Source organism: Sus scrofa, chromosome X (assembly GCF_054392235.1).
Source record: "Sus scrofa isolate SSC_HxYL_T2T_F1_AM1 chromosome X, Sscrofa_HxYL_maternal_Yorkshire_Landrace_v2.0, whole genome shotgun sequence".
Classification (NCBI taxonomy): Eukaryota; Metazoa; Chordata; class Mammalia; order Artiodactyla; family Suidae; genus Sus; species Sus scrofa.
In genome coordinates this window covers 20411730-20435407 of record NC_139401.1, presented here as the reverse complement: position 1 = coordinate 20435407, position 23678 = coordinate 20411730, and the positions used below count along the sequence as shown (strand labels likewise).

General features: G+C 39.9%; 1 long non-coding RNA gene across 1 annotated transcript in view; it reads left to right on the top strand.

Annotated features, from left to right (window-relative positions):
* Positions 1-18448: 18448 nt before the first annotated feature.
* The window catches only part of LOC110257765 (uncharacterized), a 151606-nt gene continuing 146376 nt past the window's right edge, over positions 18449-23678 (top strand). The window contains exon 1 of the long non-coding RNA XR_014835812.1: positions 18449-19013. This is a non-coding gene — a long non-coding RNA (uncharacterized LOC110257765). The remainder of the gene's footprint in view (positions 19014-23678) is intronic.

The following is a 23678-nucleotide window of genomic DNA, read 5'->3' as shown; positions in this document are numbered from 1 at the left end:
TGTCCATTACTGTGAGTGAGGTATTAAAGTCTCCCACTATTATTGTGTTATTGTGGATTTCTCCTTTTATTGCTGTTAGCAGTTGCCTTACATATTGAGGTGCTTATATATTGACTATGGTAATAGCTACATGGGTATACACATTCGTCAAAGTTCATCAGACTATACACTTTAAATGGATGCAGTTTATTTTATGTAAATTATACTCGATAAAGATGATCTTTTAAAAATAATATTGCTTACCACATAATGATCTAATAACTTGATTAAAGAAAAATTAGTCCCGTTCTTCATGAATCTATGCCGGGTCCCAGAGACTGATACATCATTTTCTAAGTACATGTAAATTTTTCTTTTAATAATGTGTTCTAGAGCATTTCTGAAAATCATTATCAAGTTTACCTAGCCACACTATGTGAAAGCTGTCTTCTTCTACCCTTTGAAATGGGAACTCTACTTCCCTATCTCAGTTTCTTGTGACTTTTTATATTGCCAGTTCCTACAAAGAAATAAATAATTATTCTTTCACCTCATTTGCATGCTGTCTTAGTTTTCTGGGGTGTAATTCACCCAAATCAGGAGATTTAAAACTTGTTTGGAAATATTTAGTGCTCTTTCATCTCAGACTTCCTTTGCAGGGGGTCTTTTGAGTTGGAGATATTGTGGGAGAATTTAGGCTGCAATTTAAGGAGTCACTCGCTACTTATGAGCCATTATGTTAGCCTCTGTCAGGATGTCTGGCTCCAAGTCTGGTGCGCGCGATGTCTGAATAGCTTTCTGTGTGAGAGCACCACAATTTCCTGCCTGAGAGTTCAGTATTGATCTGGCTTAAACCACTAAAGGATTTTTTACCCTCCTTCATTTCTTTGGTGGCAGGAGACAAGGTTACTTCTGCTTTGTATACTGTACTGATTTCATATATTCACATGCAATAGAGGCATGTATAATACATGTCATGCTTGGCATTCTATGTTAATGTACTGAGAATCTGTTTCCTCTCCATTTCTGCAAAAAACGTTTTGAGTCTGAAGGAGAAGAGAGAGTGAGGCAACAGTCCGCATTCTGATCTGACAACCTCTAGCTTCTATTTCATGCAGTCCTTCCTGGCCTGTTGTGGATTACATCATAGATCAGAAGAAAATGACCTACATCTGTGGCAGGGATCTATGGACCAAGGAGTAAGATTTGGAAACCCTAGTAGGTGAGGTGGCCCCTGCCCTCCCTCTTCAGAGAAAAGGATAGCAAAGAGAAAAGTCAGCATGGAAATGCGAGCAGTAGATAGAAGAAATCCTTTCTTCTTTGATAGGGACAACTTTGGAACTATGACTTTGACCTTAATGTTGATAGATCACATGATAAAGAGGAGTACTTACCAAAAACTCATTGAAACAGAATAGCCCTTCTTAACAGGCTCTGGGTACTTCTGTAAGAAAGCTTATTTACACCACTAGAATACAATAATCCACTAAAATCCTCAAAGCCTAAAGTATACTAAAAACAAATGAAGATCATTATGGCTCCTATGTCAGATTTAGAGATGTTTTTCTTTCTGAATTCAGAAAATCAAAATCACCAAGCACTGTGAGAGTTAGAATCAACTCAGGGTTGGAAGCAATATTTAACCTAATCTATCCTCCCACCTAATGCAATATCTCTGACAGATGATCACTATCCTTGGATAGATATTTAATGCACAGAAACTCAATTCTTACGAGGCCACTCATTTCCTTGTTGGAACGGTTCTTTCTTACACTGAACTAAGTGCCCTCCCTGGGTAACTTATATTCAGCACTCTTCCTTCTGACCTTGAAGCCATGTAGAGTAAAACCGTATTCTCTTGAGTCTGAGAGCCATTTAAATATCTGAAGACAGTGGTCGTATTTCCTACTAATTTCTGCTTCCCTAGTTTAAACAACGTTAGTTCCTAAAATCATTGTTTCCTGATACAGTTTTTTTGGGTCCTGCCCATATGCATTCAAAATAACCAATAAAACTCTTAAAGTGTGATCCAGTCCTTAAAACAGTATGATTCATTGGCGTGACAGACACACAGAACTCACACTATGTGACCCTTCCATTAGAGCAGCTTAGCAGTGTTTAGTTTATAGCTGACAGCAAATAGCTGTTGTGGTACAATCATTCTTTACTGTGGAAGGGTTGTGCAGTTCACGACCCACAAATGCAGCTCTTTAGGTGTGGAGACTTTAGCCAAGACTATTCAAAATTATAAATGTATTTAATCTTTTATGATACCATCAAAGAATGTTTGTTCCTTAAAATGCATATCAAACCATCTCCTGAACTGTGATGTCAAATAAAATTGCCTTAATAGAGATATAATAATATAAGGTGCTTAGAAATGCTGAAATTATACCTACCTAAGCAGTCTAAGTAAGGTTTCCCCTGTATTTGAGTACAGAACATGTTACTGAGGATCAAAGCCATTCGGGGGGGCATTTCAAAGCTCATGTTAACTTTTTTGTTTCCCTGGATAATGTTCCCCTGCCCATTCATTGTGATGCTCAAAAACTGGATGGAAGCTGATGGGGAGTGTTTGTTCTCTTAAGTTGGGCACTATATTATGCCATAATATTTATTTAAAACAGTTTTGTTAAAGTATATGTTATTGGCTGAAAGTTCTGGACTTTAGAGTAACTGGCCCATTTGGGGTTTAGCACCTTTATCATCTTCAGCTAAACATGTTCCACATGGCATCACAACACACATTGACATCACAACAGACATTGTAGGGTAGATGCTACACAAGAATGTAACATAAGGGGTGAGCTACTTTGCTCTATCTAAATCCTCTCTTGTTTCTGGGGCTGCCGAGCACTTTCTTCTGCTCTTTAAAGCCATGCAAGTGTGCTTGCTGTGTCTGTGTGCTGGGATTTGTAATGTAGCAGAATGGAGGAAAGGGCTTTTTGAAAACATGATTTTATGTAATCCTTAAATAGCTCTCTCATGTAGGCATGAGAAATGTGCTCATGACAAAACAGAAACAAAGTGATCTATTCAAAGTCAGACTTGATAACAAGTAAAGCTAACATTCAAATACACATGTTCCAGAATTTAAAGCCTTATTTGTAGATGCTATGCATTATACTGCTCTGCATGTTTCCTGAAAGTTGTAGAGGATGAGACCAAGTTCTCTTTTGACCATCCAGACTTGTAAACATAAAGGCAAATATTAACTTCTTCACTGGATACCGATGGATGTCCATCCATTCTCCCTGCATATTCTGCTGATAGTGATGGCTACCAATCCATTCATGAGTTCTACCGATGGGAGCCTATTACTGTTCAAGGCTGCAGTATGTCCCCAGACTCCCTTAGAGCTAGTGTCCATGTGACCCATTTGTGTCCAGTGAAACGTAAGGAGATGTCAAATGGGCAAGGCTTTCCCAATAGGTATTGCTCTCCTGAGAGAAAGCAGCAAACTAGGAAGGGCAAACTCAGTGTTTCCCTTCACCCTTCACCCTCTTCCTCTCTGGGATGTGGTCATGCTGTGGTGGTAGGGCAGCCATCTTGCAATGTTGAAGATGATAGCCACAGCACAAGTATGGTAGAGTAGAAGATGAAAGAAACCTGTGTCCCTGGTAGCATTTGTACTGTCACCTCCAGAATTCTTATTTTTCTTACATTAGAAGATGTTACTGTGTTCCCATTGTGGCTAATAGGATTAAGGACGCAGCATAGTCTCCATTAATATGTGAGTTCAATCCCTGGCTCTACTCAGTAGGTTAAGGCTCCGGTGTTGCCGTGACCTGCAGCATAGGTCACAGATGCGGCTCAGATCCAGTGTTGCCATGGCCGTGGTGTAGGCCAGCAGCTGCAGCTCTGATTCAATCCCTGGCCCAAGAACTTCCATATGCTGCAGGTGCAACCATTTAAAAAAAGGAAAAATAATTGCTATTACATACAGTTCCAATGTAGTCCTAACTGATACAATAATTTTCTCCTTACTTCTCTTCTATTTGTCTATAAGCTGCAGACCATGGTTAAGAAGAGCGTATTTGAAGCCTTAATTTGAGAATGCATATCAGAGTTGTTCATATAATTCTGTAAATTAAGATGCTTCTCCTTTGTCCTCCTCCAACCAAAATCTGATTGTACCTCCCACCACGCCAATGCTGTGGGTGACCACTTGTCTAGACTGGAGGAAAGCAAAATGGGATGAGGGGTGAAGAGAGAGAGGTGGGTTCTTGTACTCCTAATTATCAAGCAAGGATGATGTTTCCAGAGCCTGGAGTGGAATGTCTTTATGTCTTCTATATTTCATCCGTATTGAATTTTAGAAGAAAAAGGCATGTTATATGATTTGCTTCAAAATTTCCTTTCTATGGCACTACCGCTGGATAGCTTGCTGCACTTTTCGCAGGTGGAACTATTTAAATCAAATTTATTTTAGTGTCCCTCAATTCTAGGAAGAATAAGCATATCCTATTTTAAACCACAGGGGAGTTGTCACATTGAAATGAATGTAGACTATGTGGAATAAATCCACAAAAATAGAACAGAATAAAGCTTCCTGAGTGACTCTTATCCAGTGTGACCCTCCTTTGAGATAGAATATTTATTCAGCATATTTATATACCCAGAGGGGATATTTACATGCCCTCTAAATAAGAAAATGCTATAAGTGATGAGTAATTGTTAAGGTAGCATCTGAAAAGTAAAGAGTTATTCATTATGGTCTTTTAGAATGTTTTCTTGAGTTAGGACTGAAGATCAACAAATGAAACAGAATCATGTCTTCTTTGCAAATTAAGAACAAAATTGTTGCATTATTCTTGGTTGCTCTTATATCAGAATGATAAAGAAAGTTAATGAAATAGTCTGTGTGAAGATGAAGGAGAAAAGGAAATTGCAGAAAATGTGGTGTTTTTTTGAGATATAGTTTAGGAGACAACTGGGGATAATAAACAGCTCAGTGACATAAAGTTAGTCAGCCCTTTGTTGCCCATTTCATGATGTGGCTAAATGAACTCATACCTGAGCTAGAATGTCAGGGAGGAGGACAGAGAAGAGAGATGATAAAGGTAGCATAGCAGATGTATTATCCCATCCATATTTCTGTCCATTGGAGAATCCAATTATAAGGCCCCAATCAGGAAATCTCTCTTTTCTCAAACAGGAAAGAAGCAAAATACCCTCTCTCTTCTCTGCCATTGGAGCAGAGATGTGTTGAATACACAGTGGCAGGAAACTCCTGGAGAGCATGGTGAGTTGGCCTGGAGGAAGGATTAAGTCTCTTCTGTCCTCCTCTCTCATCTCCCGTTAGTTCCTGTCATCATTTTAACTTGCTTTACTCTCACCCACCATTAAACTAATGAACAGATCCATCCCCATGACTCTGCATTCATCCCCGGCTGCCCCTTCTTTGGGAATGCCCCTCTCCTTAGGAATGAAACAATTTTTCAGCTATTATAGATGTTAATGCAGAAATAAGGAAATCCTCCCATTTGCAGTGAAATGGACGGAGCTTGAGGGCATTACGCTAAGTGAAATAAGCCAAAAAGAGAAAGACAAATACTGCATGGTGTCACTTATATGTGGAACCTAAAAAAAAATCAAAGTCATAGAAATAGAGAATAGAAAAATGCTGGAGGGTGAGAGAAATAGGAAGAGGTTGGTCAAAGGGTACAAACTTTCAGCTATAAGATGAATAAGGTCTAAGGATCTAATGTAAAACATGGAAACTATAGTTAATAACACTGTATATTCTAATTGAAATCCACTAAGAGAGTAGAACTTAAATGTTCTCACCAAAAAAAAAGAGCAAAAGATAAATATGTAAGGCGATGGACGTGTTAATTAACTAGATGTAAGGAACCCTTCTGCAGTATGTACGTATATCAAATCACCACGATGTATACTGTAAATACCTTACAATTTTATATTACCTCAAAAAAAGCTGATTTTTTAAAAGACAGTTTAAAAAAAAAAAAGAAAATACAGAATCGTATGATAGGTTTGCAAGATGGTACCACTGGGGGGAACTAGGTGAAGGGCACAGGGGAAATCTATTATTTCTTATAGAGCATATGAGTCTACATTTATCTCAGAATAACAAGTGTTTAATTTCAAAAAAGATGCATGCTTGATGTAAACAAACTTAAACACTACCTAGTTCTAGAATATGTACAGTCTCACTGCCACTGGCATGGTTGAAGAACTTAGAGATATTGAATTATTTTATATTCAGGTTGTTTCCTTACAAGTGAGGGAATCAGTGGGTGGACTGAGTTAAAGAAGGCCAAAAGAGGATTTGTAAGAGAGGGGAGAGAGGTGGAGGGAAAACCTGCAGATATTCTAGGGATAGGGATTTCATTTGCACACTTATGGGCAAACTGATTGGCTGACCTCTAGCAGGCGGTCACTCTGGGCCTCTGGCCTTGGTCAGGGCTTCAAAGAAAACAGTTTCCTTTGTTTATGGATTCTCCATAACACTAAAGTGTTTAGCTGAGAAGCACCCCAGCCAGGTTCTCTAGGTCTGCCCATGACCTTTCACCAGCACCTGCACCCGGCATGGGAGCGCAGGCCAGGGCTGGCTTTGGAATCAGGATTAAGACTTGGATTGCCTCCTGCCTCCACCATCCATCCTGAGTGTCTGGGTCAAACCGACCTCTCAGAGGCTCTGTTTCCCCACCTCTAAAAGAAGGAAAGAAGCATAGCTTCTCACTCTTTGTTGTGACAGTTGCATGAGAACATAATAATGGGTGAAGTCCTCTACAGATGCTATGTATGTGCATTCGGTATAAGAGATATAAAAACACATAGGGTCTATCTCGGCTTGTTTTTCCCACAAGGAAGCTGTAAAGTTAACGTAACTCCTACCTCTTTAATGTAGGCCCCATAATTAGATTTATATTATTGATTACAGAGAGCTTCCGGTAGCTGTTTTAAACCCTGGCCAAAGAGGATATTACTTTTACCTTTTTTTTTTTTCTCTGAAACACCATGCATCATTTTTTTTAAAAGGAAGCAAAAAAAGCCTGCTTCTCCATGCCTCAAGATCTTTGACTCTGCGGTGAGAGCTACCATCAGAGGTACCAGCTGGGTCTCTGGGCTCTGTTGGCAAAGCTGACAAAATGTCAGTGCCCACCATTTCTTCCGGGAGCTCTTGAGAGCTGATTGAGCAGATAGCTCAGTCTTTTCCAGCAATGGTTCTCCCCTACTGCTTTATTGATCCCTGCCAGGTACCTCACTTTTGATCCTTTCACTTGATGTGGCCAATTCTCTGTTGAGTTACAGTGGAGAACTGTGGTATTAAATTGTCCAGCTGGAAACACTCCCAGTCCCGCTCCCATCAGCTCCCCATTTCGTTTTGAGCTGGCTCTGAAACAGCTCTCAATAATAAAGAATTGTCTGTGTCATACAGATAACACTTCTCTAATTCCTGGTGTCTCGAGATTAAATTAGGAATGCTGATGGGCTCATATTCTATGAACACTACGTTTTTGAAAACTAACCTTTTATCATGCTGGGAGCCATTTGCAAGCTTTGAGTGAATCTTGCCAGGCCTACGTATTGATCTTTGTGGCAAGGGCTGGAGGTGGGGAAAGAAATGTACCAGACAGGGCAAACGAATAGGAGTCAAGAGGTTAGAAAACACCACTGGGTTCCTCTCTGAGAGGAAAGTGCCATTGTGCGGAGCAAAATGGGCCAGGAGAGGGACACAGGAACATTCTGGGCTTCAGTGATTTTCTTAAAAGCAACCCTAATGATTCTCAGTGACCACCATGAAAGGAACTTTAGAAACATCACAAAAAAATATATTTCTCCTTACCATCTTCATTTAACAGTAATTCACACTCTGAGCTAAGCTTTTTTGTCTTCAAAGGTTGATTTAGTTTAGCATCATCAGCTCATTTGACACTTTGGTCAGTGATGTCACAATCTGCACTGTGTCAATGGGGCATCCAAATGATAATTCCCTCAGTAACAGTTAACAATGATGATAGTCTAAAGGGCCAGCACCTAAACAATAGCCCACCACCTGTTTTTGTACAGTGCCATGAGCTACACTTTTGAATTGTTGGGGGGAAATCAAAAGAAGAATAATAACTTCTGTGACATGAGAAAATTATTTGAGGAGTTTCTGTTGTCGCTCAGCAGGTTAAGGACCCAACGTTGTCTCTGTGAGAATGCGTGCCTCGCTCAGTGGGTTAAGGATCTGGTGTTGCCATGGCTGTGGCGTAGGCCCCATCTGCAGCTCAGATTCGACCCCTTGCCCAGGAACTTCTATATGCCATAGGTGCAGCTGTTAAAAAAAAATACTTATATGAAATCCAGATTTCAGTGTTCATAGTTGTACTGGGACACAGCCATGCTTGTTCACTTACATGTTCTCTATAGCTATTTTCACACTTAACAGCAGCAGAGTTCAGTAGTTGTATCAGAGGTCCCAAGGCCCACAGTTTGAAATATTTACTCCCTGGCACAGAAAAAATATTCCTGGCCTTGCTTCACACCACTGATGTCCAATAGAACTTTCCAAAATGATGAAAGTGTTCCATAACCTTTATTGTCTATTCCAGTAGCCACTAGCCATGTGTGGCTGTTTAAATTTAAATAATTAAAATTAAGTAAAATCTAAAATGTATTTCCTCAGTTGCTCTAGCCACATTTCAGTGTTTGATGGCCACATGAGGCTAATGGCTACCATACTGAACAGCACAAGTCTACAATAATAAACAATCTCTGTCAAGGAGCTCTGTTTCGTTCCATGGAATATGTAGACCTCTTTCATTGCTTCTTCCTTCTTTTGCTAATTTTTTGCAGATCGTTTCTCTGCTTTGTTTTACAATCAGAGGAGAGTAGCTTTCTTAGCTTAGTTACTTCTGTTAAGCAGACCTAAGACAAGGATTTGGGTGTGAATGGTTTATTTGGAAGACAGCCCCAGGAAGCATCAGTAGGGTTGTGGGGAAATGAGATAGAGAATAAAGCCAATTCATATTGTGTTAGCAAACCAGTCACCAATATGGGCAACTGGAACTCGATCTTATAGGGAAATTCTAGGAACCAGTGTAGAACATGCCTCAGAGTTATTCCATCTGAAGGTTAAGGAAGCTGGGGTACTCATCTACCACTTCCCCCATTTAGTTGTTGGTTGAAGGCTAATTCTGGGGCCATTAACTCCTTAGCACTTCAGACTAAGTATATTCTGCAACCATAAAACGAGAGTGGAGGCAGACAGTCACAGGTTTTCATAGTAAGCGATAAACGGCACTAATGCCAAGGAGATATGGGCAGGGCACCCATAGCATCTGCTACAGTAAGCCATGGAAAGGCATAACACAGGAAACTCAAATTATGGCTCTGCTCCTCTGTAATAGCTTTTGTAAAAGGCTGGTGATAACCGTTGGATAAAGTTAGTAGCTAAAATTGAGGCTTGGGTGTATCTGTAAATGACTAGTGTCCTTTACACTGAAATTTGCCTCCTCTAGCATAGTCTGACCATGCTCTTTGAGTTCGTGGTGACAGCATTGCTGCCATATGCCCTGTTGTGACCACATGGAAATACCCCCACTGGCCAGCCCATGTTCTGGCTTTGACAGTTGAACATTGGTTAACAATTGAGCATTGTTTTAGGATCATGCTGGAGGCCAGTAAAATACTAGATGTACAATATTAGATGATTGACCTAAGAGGGCTAGGCAGAGAGTAGGAACTGAGAAATTAAATTAAAAAGTGGTCAAGAAACCAGGAAAACTGATGAGGATGGATAGACTAATCTAGGTGGCCTGGAGAAGTTCCAAAGGTGTTGCAGAGGCCTCATGGAGCTTCTGACATAGCTCTCACAGGCTAGCTTCAACATACTGGCACCCTGAAGCAGGATAGACAGATGTGTCTGAATTTGACAATTCAAGAGCGGCAGAACCCAGCTTATAATCGATGGTGAGAAAAACAAATATACTATATATCAAAAAATTCCTGGGAATTCAATACAAAACCTCAGTGCTAAATATTGGCCTAATTTTGGAGATCAGTCAAGATCATATGTTTCTAATTATGTAGGGCTTTTAAAACTTTTTAAAAATATACATTTTTCAAACATTCTAAATATAGGCTATTTCAAATGGGAATCATCTTTTTAAAAAATTTTAAAAGTTACTACCCTTTCTTCCTACGTCTCTGTAATTGGGAGAAATGAGGTCACCTTTTGTCTTGCTTTCTGGCATGTTTCTGTGCTCAAAGGAACTCTGCCCATTCTCCAGGTGCTTAGGCTTTGGGCCTAGCTCGTGTCTGAAATCCCTTCCTTCTGGGGATTCATAAGACTTTAAAAACTATGTCATCACAATGGAAAACTAGGGAAAAAAATCTAAACATGTCTTCAAGTGGATGAGATTAATAATTTCACCAGCCATATAAAAATGTTTCTTCTATTAGGTCGAAATCTTTACTAGTTAAGGTAAACTAGTTATTATGATAGATAAACCCTATAATCTTGGTGGTTTAAACAGAAGTTTATTTCTTTTTTTTATTTTTATTTTCCCACTGTACAGCAAGGGGATCAAGTAGAAGTTTATTTCTTGATCGTAAAAAGTACAGTTGGTGCAGGGATTGGGGCTGGAGGGCTCTCTTCTCTCAGTATTTGTGACCTCAGGCAGAAGAAGGCTCAAAATCTTCAAAATAAAGCTTCCAAGATTACTCTGAAGATCAGTTCAATCAGCAGATGGTAGGGTGGGTAAGATGGAGAGAGTAAGAGAAATTGCTTTCACAGGAGGATTTAAAAGGCCCAAGCCTGGAAGTGGCAGATGTGGATTTTCTACACATATTGTATTGGCCATGACTCAGTCATGTGGCATCACCTAATCACAAAGGGGGCTGGGAAATGTAGTGTAGTCAGGAGCTGGGGTGGGTAGGGAGGGGGAGAAAAGAGGGTTTTTTGCATAGCCCATCAGTTTCTACCACCCAAGGCCATTTGTTGTCCATTTCTTTTCTTCTTCTCCACTGACCTTTCTCTACCACAACCGAAGTATGGAAAAGCCCTTATAACCCTCCTGGTTAGGGCATTGTGTCCCCAGTGGATAACTTTAAGGTCCACGTTCTAATCTCTATGCCTTTTCTCTTGCTTTTTGTATTCTACTAATCTCATTGGCTCTGAGAAGAGTCTGAGGACAAGCCAATGGTAGAGGAGAAGAAGGTAAAAACTATGGATCCTAATCATGGCACTGTCACCAGACAGTGGTCCCTGGCATCCTACCCAAAGGTACAGATTCTCGTGAGCCCAAGACCTCAAGCCTGTAGTGATGTATCCTTCCTGCTCCCAGTGTCCTTGAAAGGACTAGAGGTTTTGTCTGAAATGATCTGCTCCATTGATGATGCACTTCCTCTTCCAGGGATGGGAAGCATATTCATTCTTCGGAGGGCACAAACAGCAAATTCTTTTTTCATCTCCTATGATACAGAGTAGGAGTGCTGTAAATGCCAAGCAGTATGGATTTTTAGAATGATGAGTCACTGCTTCTGGTTTTTTCAGGGCAATTATTCATCCAGTCTGAAGCTCTTCAAGATGAGCTAGTAAGTCTATTATATAGACAAAGAGAATGGCTGAGATCCCCCAAAGCCAAAAGATTGATTTAGGTCAAACAGTAAGGCTGGGGCAAATAACTTTTAGAAACAGTGCATCTGTTTTGAAAAAAGAATTGGAATTCAGGACTCAAGGACTGATACTGCTTACCAGTATAACCCTTGGCTTCAATGATCATCTGGCACCAAAGGTCTGGGTTTCATTTATGGGAGAAAGGGTCCAGCTTATGCTTCACTTTCTTCAGGCAGGTACCCAGCTCCTAGAAAATGACTCTAGCTCATAGCTAGAGAGATAGAGTTAGTTAACAGATAGCAATATCCTAAACATTAAATATGCAAGTTGTCTAAGGAAACAGATCCCCTCAACCTCAGTCTTGTAAATACCTCCACTTCCTACAGTTTCCCTATCCTAGTGCAACTTCCACCCTCACTTCCACTCTCATTTTCTGCCTACGGTTTTCCTCTGCCTTGAACCACCATCTTTGCACACGCTTAATCCTGGTGGGAAAAAATACCCCCCATTTGCTTATGAAAACTGGGCTTGCTTCCATTTTTAAAACTATATTTGTTAAAATGGGATGATAAACCATGGCTGGCTATCAGAAGAAGAGAACAAAACTTCCCCACCCTAACTCCTCCTGAAGTGAGCCTGTTTCCTAGCTTATGTGTAGGTATGCGCCAACTCAACCAGCAAACAATAGAGCTATCACTATTTTGCATGGATCTATGAAACTGCGAGCCTGAGCTTATTTGGTGATGAAATTGCTGCATTCACTTGGGTGTTGGGAAGCCTGGGATACTTTATATTTGTGTGCCACCTATGGGCCAGGTAGTACAATCCTATATTTTATTCCCAGTGCATACTCTAGGAGACACTATTCTGCTCATATAGTTTGGATCATTGATGTCTCAACTTTTTAAGGATCAAGAAAAAAATGTGTTACAACTAAGGTATTGTATAACATGTCAACTTTGAATCTTCAGCATCTTCTTAAAAGACTTCAAAAATATTAAATATTATTCCATTTTGCAAGGACGAACTAATTCAGAAAATGAGTTTGGGAAAGATAACACAATTGCCCAGATGCTGAAATTCTAGTTACATAAGTTAACACTGGGGTTATATAGCCAAATGGGGTTAGTTTAAGTTCTAAATCTTAGTTTGAGCTGATACATGTTTAAGTTGGACACACAGTGCAGGGAAGTGGATGGGACAAGGTAACAACCTCATGTCATGTCCATAAGTACTTCCCCACTCTCTATTTCAGTGGGTGAAGTTTCAACCCACCAAGCCTGGACTGTGAGTCCAAAAGGACTGGAATCAGTCTAATTCTTTTTTCCAACATAACTTAGCAAGTTGTTATCTGTTAATAAATATCTGGCTCTAAAATCCCACGCTGTAAATCAAACTTTTCTAAGTATGGATTTTTTTTTCATTCTGCATACTGCACATTGAAACATCCAAAGATTGGTTTAAAATGACTTCATGGGGATCTTCCTAACCAAAAGACATTGATTCATGCCATACTTCTCCATGCAGATTTTAGCATTGTGGTATACTAAAAATTGGAAGAGGTTCTCAGTCTATAAAGCATATGGAGTGTTGGGGTTTTGGAGGAACAAAACATCATAGAAGGGCTGTATTTTTCCTATTTCAACACCTAGGGAATACCTCCTTCCCCTCTAACTTTTCAGCAAACTTTTTGTCAGTAGAAGAAAGCAAAAGCATTCAAGTCAAAACATCATTTGCCTTGGATGTCAAAGCCATAATCTTTGTTTTGTTTTATTGTGCCTAGCTAAAAGCCTGTGGGTTAGACTTTGTTTCACTGTAAGAAAAAAAAAAAACTTTGATAAATGTTATTGTGAGAGCACCCAACTAAATTCCATCAGGGCCTTTGGATAAGAAGCTGTTCCCTAGTCTGCTCCCCATCTCATATTTAAAGCAGGAATCATCTTCACCTAGATATTCATTGACAGATAACAATTTGCTAAGTACTGTTGGAACAAAGAATTCAACTGATTCCAAGCCTCCTAGACTCACAACCCAGGCTTAGTGTGTTGACACTTTACCCACTGAACTAGATGGTGGGCAAGTACTTGATGACATGCTTCTGCTGGTTCCTGAGGTGCTTAGAGTATCTCTTTACTAAATCACAGGCTCATGGCCTGGAAACCTGAAACAATTAAAGACTCTAGAGATGACTAAAACTATTCACAGTTTGGATGGTCAGGATTTTTGGATGTATCTATGGGAGAATTGTGCAATGAAAGTTCCCATGGATATATTTGAGTATATGATTATGGGTTTAAGGCAAAGCAAAACGATCGTTGCAACATTGTGGTCCTGGGTGGCTACCAGTGGGCTTATTTGGACTGCTAATATTTGTGATAGGAACCAGGAGCCATGTTTTCCTATCATAGAAGACTCTAAATAATTGGTTCCAATCTTTCCCTGCCTCACCTCACCACCCTGTTACATTCCATATCTTGTGTTTTTGTTCTTGTTTGAATGTTTGCTATTGTTGTTATTGTAGTAACTGACTAGGTTCACCCACCTACTTAGGATAACCTATCTGGTTCCCACAGCAACCAAAATGACCATTTAAAAATACTAATAGGAAATTAAAGAGAATGGAACACTACCAAACTCATTTTACCAGGCCAGCATTACTCCTATACCAAAAACCAGACAAGGATACCATAAGAAAAGAAAATTATAGATCAGTATTCCTGATGAATATTGATGTAAAAATCCTCCACAAAACATTAGCAAACAGATTACAGACTTCAACATATGACTAGAAACCATAAAACTCATAAGAGAAAAGAAGGAAAAGGCTCTTTGACATTATCCTTGGCAATGATTTTTTTGATTTGACACCAAAGGCAAAAAATAAATAAATAAATAACAAGTTGGACTACGTCAAACTAAAAAGCTTCTGCCCAGCGAAGGAAACCATCAACAAGATGAAAGGGCAACTTATGGAATGGGAAAAAAATATTTGCAAAACACATACCCAATAAGAAGTTAATACACACAATATACAAGTAACTCATACAACTTAATAGCCAAAAAAGCAAGTGAAAAAAACTAAAAAATGGTCAAATGACCTAAATAGGCATTTTTTCAAAAGAAGACATATAAACAGCCAACGGGTATGTTAAAAGATGTTCAACACCACTAATCAGCAGGAACATGCAAATCAAAACCACAATGAGATATGATCTCACACCTGTTAGGACAGACGTCAAAAAGACAAAAGATAACAAGTACTTGCAAGGCTATGGAGAAAAGGGAACCCTTGTGCACTGTTGGTAAGAATGTTAATTGGTGCAGCCACCATGAAAAACATTATGGAAATTCCTCAAGAAGTTAAACCTAGAACTACCGTATGATGAGGCAATTCCATTTCCAGGTATATACCCAAAAGAAATTAAATCTTTACCTTGAAGATATATCTGTACTCCCATGTTTATTGTAGCATTATTTGTAATAACCAAAGTATGGACACAGCCTAACTGTACATCAACTGATGAATGGATAAAGAAAACTATATATATGAAGAGGAAAGATAGATAGATAGATAGATAGATGATAGATAGATAGATAGATAGGGTGGAATATTATTCAGCCTAAAAAAAGAAAGAAATCCTACCATTTGTAACAACACGAATAAAACTGTAGGGCATTATTAAGTGAAATAAGCCAAAGACAAAAACTGTGTTGTGTCACTTACATGTGAAATCTAGGGGAAAAAAATCTCATAGAAACAGCTGGGGTGGGAAAAATGAGGAGAGTTTGGTAAAATGGTACAAACTTTCAGCTATAAAATGAATAAAGTTGAGTAATGTATAGCATAACTATAGTTCATAATACTATATTGTATAATTTTTAATTGATATATAATTTACATATGACATTTTGTAACTTTAAGGTGTACGACATGTTGATTTGATACATTTGTATATTGCAATGTGATCGTCACCAAAGCGTTAAATAATACCTCTATCATATCATATAATTATCTTTTTGTGTGTGTGTAGAGAAAACATTTAAGATCTAGTCTCTTAGCAACTTTGAAGCATATATTGAAATTTGCTGAGACAAATCTCAAATTCTCACCCCCCCAAAAAAAACCAGTTAATTGGTGAGGTGATTAATGTGATTTGAGAACTCTTCCACAGTGTGTACATGTATATGTATATCAAATCATATTATACACTTTAAATATATTACAGTTGTAGCCGTCAATTATACCTCAATAAAGCTAAAAAAATACCAATAGGATCACAACAATCACAGCATTCCCTTGCTTAAATCCTTTCAGTGACTTCCTATTGATCAGAGAGTAAGGTCCAAACCCCCTTAGCTTTTGAGCACAGTTTTCTTATGGATCAGGCTCTTACTTACCTCTTTACTACCTTATTTGTATGCTACACTCATGCCACATCCAGTTATGGGTATGTTCTCTTATGATTTGCCCGTTGAGAATTCCTTGCTCCCTTTGCCCTCTTCTCTTTCTGGCTAATGCTTATACAATCTTTCAGAAATGGCTCAAGTCTCACCTCTTACTGGAAACCTGCCATGATCCCTCTCATCTCTAGACTGAGAAAGGAATTCACCTCTGTACCACTGGAGGAACCTCTGCTTACATCTAACCCTATGTCAGGGCTTCCTTCATCATACCTCGAGATCTTTTAAGTGCAGAATCTGTTTCTCACCTCGGTGTTCTCAGTGTCCTTCCTGGATCTGAAAGACTAATCAGATTCTTCTGGGAAATAGATAAAGTGCCATTGAAAATAGAGAATACAGATTGCATGGAGTTTTTTTGGTTTGTTTGTTTGTTTGTTTTATGGGCACACCCATGGCATATGGAAGTTCCCAGGCCAAGAATTGACTCTGAGCTGCAGCTGCAACCCATGCCACATCTGCAACAATGCCAGATCCTTTAACCCACTGTGCTGGGTCAGGGATTGAACCCACACCTCCACAGAGACCTGAGCTGCTGCAGTTGGATTCTTAACCCACTGGGCTACGATAGGAACTCCTGCATAAGGTTTTTAAAATACGTTTATTGAAGGGTAGTATTTAAAAAACTACTCAAAGAAACCTATGACTCAAGAAATAGAATAGCATCAGCTACCCAGTAGGATTTCCCACCACCACCACCACCATTACGCCCCTTTTGGGCATTACTGCTCCAACATAAGCACTATGCCAACACTATAAATCGGTTTTGCCTGTTTATTCCTTTACTTTAAATTGAATGGAAGCACACAATAAGTTCTCTTTTGTGTCTGGCTTCTTTCATTCAACATTTTGTTTATGAGATCCAGCACAACTATGTTGGGTCTGACTGTAATTTGTTCATTTTAGTTTCTATATGGTATTCTATTGTGTAAATGTACCACAGTATATTTATCCAAATATCATCAGGCACTATTTGGAGAGTTTCTGATTTGCGGCTTTTACAGAGTGCTGCGATCCATAGTCATGTTTTAGAGTTTTTCTGTTAGTCATTTATTGTGTTGGTAAAATTACTTTTCCCAAGAAACACCTTTAGCAATGTCTTTAATTCCAAATTAATCTGTACATTCTTTTACTTGTTGGGTTTTTTAGAGTTGGATCAGCTAGGTCAAAAATGGCAGATCATAATGTATACATGTAAGGATAACCTGACCCCCTTGCTGTACAGTGGGAAAATAAAAAAATATATTAAAATTAAAAAAAATGGCAGATCAGTTATCAAAGGGTTGGTGAGTAAAATCAACCTCCTAGGACAAACATAGTTTATAAGCTTAAGCAAACAAGCCGAATTTTCTACCCCAAACATTCTAACATGCAGTTTCCCGTCACAAACATTCATAGTCTCAAGGTTACAAGTCAACAGTCTCTAGAGTTACTAGAACAAACCTTGCAATACTATAGAAATGCTCTTTGCCCTTTTCCAGTTAACAACCTTAGAAATTCAACTTGATAATAACAACATATAGAAGTAAAGGTTTAGCTTAAATGTTGTGAAAACTTGTAGGTAAATATTTGCTAAACTTCTCCCTTATCTGTCTAAGCAAAGAGTAATGGTTAACCCGGTGTTTCGAATTGTCAAAAATGCTTGTGTCACATCTTACATTTTTTCCCCGTATTTTCTCATATGCTGCTATTTGAAACTTGAACCCTCTGTTTTTAATGTTTATCTCAATTGAGTATCAATCGTAGATACTCAGGACTTGTTTTATTATTTTCCACAATGGAGATATATATATATATTTATGTGATAATGATTACTAAAAGTTTTGGTCAATTGAACTGAATTAAATAATGTTTTAGAAAATAGTTAAGAAGTAAAGATGACTGCTGCTTTGTTCTGACAGTTTCATTGCATTCCCTCTTTTACATTTCTGTTTCACAGCTGTAATCTGGGAAAAAGTGGTATGATTAATAATGATTGACTGTTAAACTAAGGTGAAGTCAAACATGACCTTGAGGTATCTTGAGCAAGAACCTAGTATAGAAGAAAGTGTGGAAAATAAGAGAGGAAAATACAAGGAATGTTTCTTTAACATGTTGAGTTAGAGTGGTGAGATAAGCCATCAGCCATAAGCAAAGTGGGAAAATTAGCACATCTGAGAAGCAGTGAAAGGATCCCAATTTAAAACAGGGAAAATGGGAAAGAACTCTAAGGATAGGAACATATTAAAGGCAAGTAAGTAAACATTTCTGTAATGCACATGTGCAGAAGGAGTCAGAAATCTGTGAAAAGATTTTTCTCTCAAAAATACTTAGGGCAAATCAGTGGAGAGCTAAAGGCGCAGACAGAGCTCGTTGTAGGTTGGGTTTCCCAGGTGTAGACTGTGAGATGAGAATTCACGTGAAAGTGACTTATTAGCAGACATTCCCAAGTAGGTGAGTGGGAAGGGGCCTGGGCAGGAGGGAGGCCGAGTGAGGGTGCAGCAGCCAGCAAGCCCACAGAGGATAATTTGGCCTTGGTCCTGAAGGAGCTCTGGGGACAGTTGAAGGTCACACATCAGAGTTGTCCCCATTGGGAGCAGAGGGACTGGAGTTGCTCCCTTGTTCTGTCGGTCGTTGGTCAGGGGCTACTCCAGGGGGCACCTCCAGCTCTCTTGTCACGGGCAAAGCAGATGCCAGCAGCCCGGGCAGTCCTCCAGGAAGAAGATGGAGGTGCTGCTTTTGAAAGCGAATGCACTCGGGGAGCAGGTGTGCTCAGAAATGCTGAGGGGACCTGGGAGGATAAGAGGCTGAGCTCTAACAGCATCTTCTATAGAGCCCTAAAGCCTCACAATTAAAACGGGGACAGCATCCCCAAAATCCATAGAGAGGGAGAAGGGAAATGCACCATGGCTTTGTCCGGGCTCCTTTGGACGTCTCTGGGAGGCAGGCCAGTCAGAACACTCCCCAGACTCTGCGACTTGGAGCTGAGAACCCCTCTCTTCTCTGGCTGTGGAGCTGTGATAAGGTAAGCTGGCTGCCAAAGGCGGCCACTGTGAATCATTGAGAGAATGAAGGGACGCAGATGGAATGGCAGCCTTGAGGGCTCATTCCCTTGTGTCATGATTCCTCCCTTTTAATACAGTTTGGATTCAGAAATTAATTCTCCTCTTCACTTTATTCTTCAAATATTTACTGAGCACCTACTGTATACTAAGCACTGCTCAAAGGTTGAGGCTGTGGGAGTTAATATAAAAAATAAAGCCCTCTGTCCTCACGGAGCTTACAGTCTAGTGGGGGAACAAGTGCTACCAAAAAGAAAAAAAAAAATCATCTCAGAGCAAGCGGATAGAGTGAAGAGTGAGGAGATTATTTGGAATAGGGCTGACAGGGGAGGCCTTCGGGCAAAGGGGCATTTGAGCAGAGCCCTGAATAAAATGAGGGTATGAGCTAGGCAAGTACTGGACTATTGTTGAATTTCTGTCAGTCGCAATCAAGAGTCTTGAAAATCGTACTGTTTTAAAATAGCGTATTTCGGAGTTCCGTCATGGCTCAGTGGAAATGAATTTGATTAGCATCCATGAGGACGCAGGTTCAATCCCTGGCCTCAGTCAGTGGGTTAAGGATCCAGCATTGCCATGAGCTGTGGTGTAGGTTGCAGACGTAGCTCCAATCTGGCTTTGCTGTGGCACAGGCTGGCGGCTACAGCTCTGATTTGACCCCTAACCTGGGAACCTCCATATGCCATGGGTGCGGGCCTAAAAAGACAAAAAATAATAATAATAAGATAAAATAGCATATTTCCTGGGATTGCATTTGAGCAGAGCTGCCATGGCCCCTGTGGCTAAGGGGGTGGAGGTGGGGGTATATTCCCGTCTTGTCAAGGCAGCTCTAAGTGAGGGCCTTCCCTTGATATCTGCCTAGCTGCTCAGGGCTGAGTGTGCAAAGGACTGTGGTGGCCTAGGAGATTTTCCTTTATGGTAATTTGGATTACAACGCTGGAAGTTTTCCTTCCTAATTCAGTGGTAAAATCAGGTTTTTAAATCTGCTTATGTGCTCTCTACATCGGACTTCGTGGTTCAAGGATGTGTTCTTTTTCTTTCTTTTGGTTTAGTTTTAGTTTAAATCAGGTTTGTTAAGGTTCATTTGCATATAGTAAAAGTTGCCCCTTTTATGTGTACAATTCTATGAATTTTGATAAATACGTACAGTCCTTTTACCTCCACCGCAATCATGACACAAACCATTTCCATCACCACCAGGATGTATCCTTGAGAACACCTTTTGTCCTTTTTTTTTCCCCTATCTCTCTTCAACTGATGAATTGGGGATGCAAAGATACACAAGCGTGAAAAATAAAGTTAATACTTGAAAACTGAGACTGAATCTTTGCCTGGGAGTTTGAGCCATAGTGGATAAATTATTACCTAATAATCTTCACTAAATATGTTTTATATTGAGCTGTTTCTTCTAGGCGCATAAGCAAAATAGTTAATAAGTGAGAATTACAGTCTTTACCTGGACACTTGAAATGTAGTAGATTGACATACTTTATCTTGTGAGAGAGTGAACATTTATGTCTTAAAAATAATTGTTTTCCTCTTGGTAAGCAAGTACTGTTTAGTCGAGGTGCAATATTCCTTCAGGAACAATTGTGGTTGGAGTGCATTCAAGATGCCAGCATTCAGATAAGATGTGGATGACCTTGTTCCTTCCATTATCCCCACTGCTCCCTGCAGCCTCTATCAATGACCTCTCCTCTTCTTCGTCTGGGAGAAAAAAACATTTAATTCTTATCTTAAATCCAGCTGAGTTCCCCATAGCTAACATTCGTTGAGGGCTGGCAAATTGCTAATTGTTTTTGGTCACTGTCCCACTTTATTCTCCCAAACCTTAGGACACAGGTAATATTTCACAGAAGAAAACTATGACTAGCCATTTCTAGACTATCAGTGTTGGGAAATCCCAGCACATCATCCCATTGGATTCTCATAGCAAATCCTACGTTATCAGTGAGGAAACTGAGGCTGAGAGAGGGCAAGAGGGTGTGTGATAATTCAGGCTATTGGGGCATCTGCCTCATGTTCCTCTTGCAGCTTGATTGCTCTTAATTTTGTCCCTAGCTCTGCAATGTTCCTGAATTTCTCCTCCATTCCCTGTGCCTGAGTCTTTTGGCCTTTACTCAAGGTTTATGGGGGGCCACAAATGACAGGAATTTTCTCAAAAAGATAGAGGATTATCTCAAGGATGTATGGTAGAAAGCACTGTTAGGCTTCTGATAGCACTGGCACCAGGAATTAGAAAGCCATTGGGAACCAGGGCAACATCTTCTCACTTACTTAAACGTGAAATCCTTTCTTTTTTTTTTTTAATTTTTATTGGGGTATAGCTGATGTACAATGTTGTATTAGCTTTAGGTTTACAGCATGAAATCCTGTTTACATATGATGTCTTTAACATCCAGTAACTTAGTGTTACCTTGTCACACAAAAGGTGATCCATGGCCCAACAGCTGAGAGCCTGTTAAAAATGCAGAGTCTCAGGCAGCACCCCAGGCCTACTGCATCATATTTTCTAGTTTAACAAGATCCCCAGGTGACTTGTGTGCACATAAAAGCTTGAGAATCACCAGCACTGACGTAGAGCATGATTAGGGGAAACATGAAACTATCAGGCCCCCACAGAATCAGGAGCTTCAGCAAATGCCTTTATAGTTTGTAAACCCCTGATTAAAAATATTGGCAAACTTGTTTGGTGCATTCATCAAGAGGCATCCCCTAGATACTCCATTAGAACATGAGCGACACGAAGCAAGGACTTTATCTTGTTAGAGCTGTGCCCCTTGCAGCTAGAACAAGGCCTGAGCTATGGTAGGCACTGAACTGATACTTGTTGAGAATTTTTAAAAAACACCACAGGGCAAGTGAATGTAATACAGATAGTCCTTCACTCCCTCAACATTCTGTTGTGCTTGACTTTGCTTCAGTAAAAGACACTGTAAATGATTCACTGCATGGGAGTTAAATGCTGCTTGGGGTGGACTAACTGCTAAACCAAATAGATCTGAAATGGTACAATGGCTCATATACAGTACAACTGGATTTCTGACTCCCTTACTAGTGCTTGGCAGGTAAACAGATCCAACATGGAGCTCTCCTCCATATAGTCATTCAGGACCCATGTTGGTGGAGGCGTTACTACCTTCGACATGCACATCCCAAGTTGCCCTGAGGGTCGTTGCAGTTCAGCCACCAGGAAGGGGAAAGGAGCTTCAAGCATCAAATGGGAATTGTTTGTGTACAAGCATGAAAGCAGTAGCTCTCTCTTCCCCTGGTAGCCAACCTTCAAGATAACCCCTGCCTCCCAGTCTGCCTGATCATGCATAGGCCCCTCCCATACTGAAGGATTGACCTGTGTAACAAAGAAGATACTGTGGAAATGAGAGTATGACTTCCAAGGCTGAGTTTTGGTCTCTCAAACCACTTATCTGAGAGAAGGTAGCTGCCATATTATGAGGGCATTCAAGTATCCCACAGAGAGGCCCATAGGTCTCCCACCCCCAGCCATGTGAGTGAGCCAGCTAGAAAGTGGATCCACCAGCCCAAAAGCAAGCCTTCAGATGACTGTAGTCGCAATCCACACCTTGACTGCAGCCAGACCACCAAATCGATATGCTCCTGAATGCCTGACCCTCAGGAACTATGAGATAACAAATGTCTGTTGTTCAAAGCAGCTAAGTTTCTGTGTAATTTGTTATGCACAGTAGTTACCAATACATTTCCACTCATTTCATTGGCTAGAAATCAGCCACATGGCCACACATAACTGGGAGATGTAGTCTAGCCCAGGACTAAGAGGAAAGCAGTAAGCAGAGTCTTCCACAGGAGCAGATGGAATAATCCAAAGATAAAATAAGGAGAAATATAATTGAGAACCTGGGTTCAAACTATAGAGCTACAGGACACACTTGGCCTTTCTCTCCATCTTTGCAAAGTCCACCTACTCCTAAAGGGCCATCTCCCCTCCTTGCCTTCTTTGCTGTCTCTGTGCACTTCAGGCCACATTCCTCTTCTCCCCTCTGAACTCCTGGAGCTCTTCTTGGCTTGATCTCTTCTGTATACAGCAATAAATGTCACTGATTCAGAGACAGGAGGCATCATTTGACATTCAATCGGGCATTTCCTTGTGATAGCTCTTATATCACTGTCTAGAATGATTATTTAACTTTTCATGTCTGTATATCTTGTCTTCCCAATTATATTTAAGATCCTAGAGGGCAGAGACCAGTAGAAGGGGATGATGTATGATTTGTGACCACATTAGCTCAATAATCTATGAAGTGATTTATTGAAACCACCAAATCTCATCTAGATGGGAGGTGAATTTTAATAGGAATTCAGTCTCTTCCCTAGATCACTGAACATATGATCACAGCCACGTATTTAAAATTCTGTTTGCTAAACATTAGATCATATCTTCAGTGGTACCTAGCACAAAGGTAGTAAAATTATTTGAATGTAATTTTAACAGTAACTTCAAATGAGAAACGATGGATTTTTATGTAAACTATATATGATATCTGGAAAAATGGAGGGACAGTAGTTTTTTCATGTAGATGTATTTTAATGTCACTCACCTGTGATTTAGCAGATCCTAATCAACATTAAATTTTAACCACTCTTGGTTTTATAAT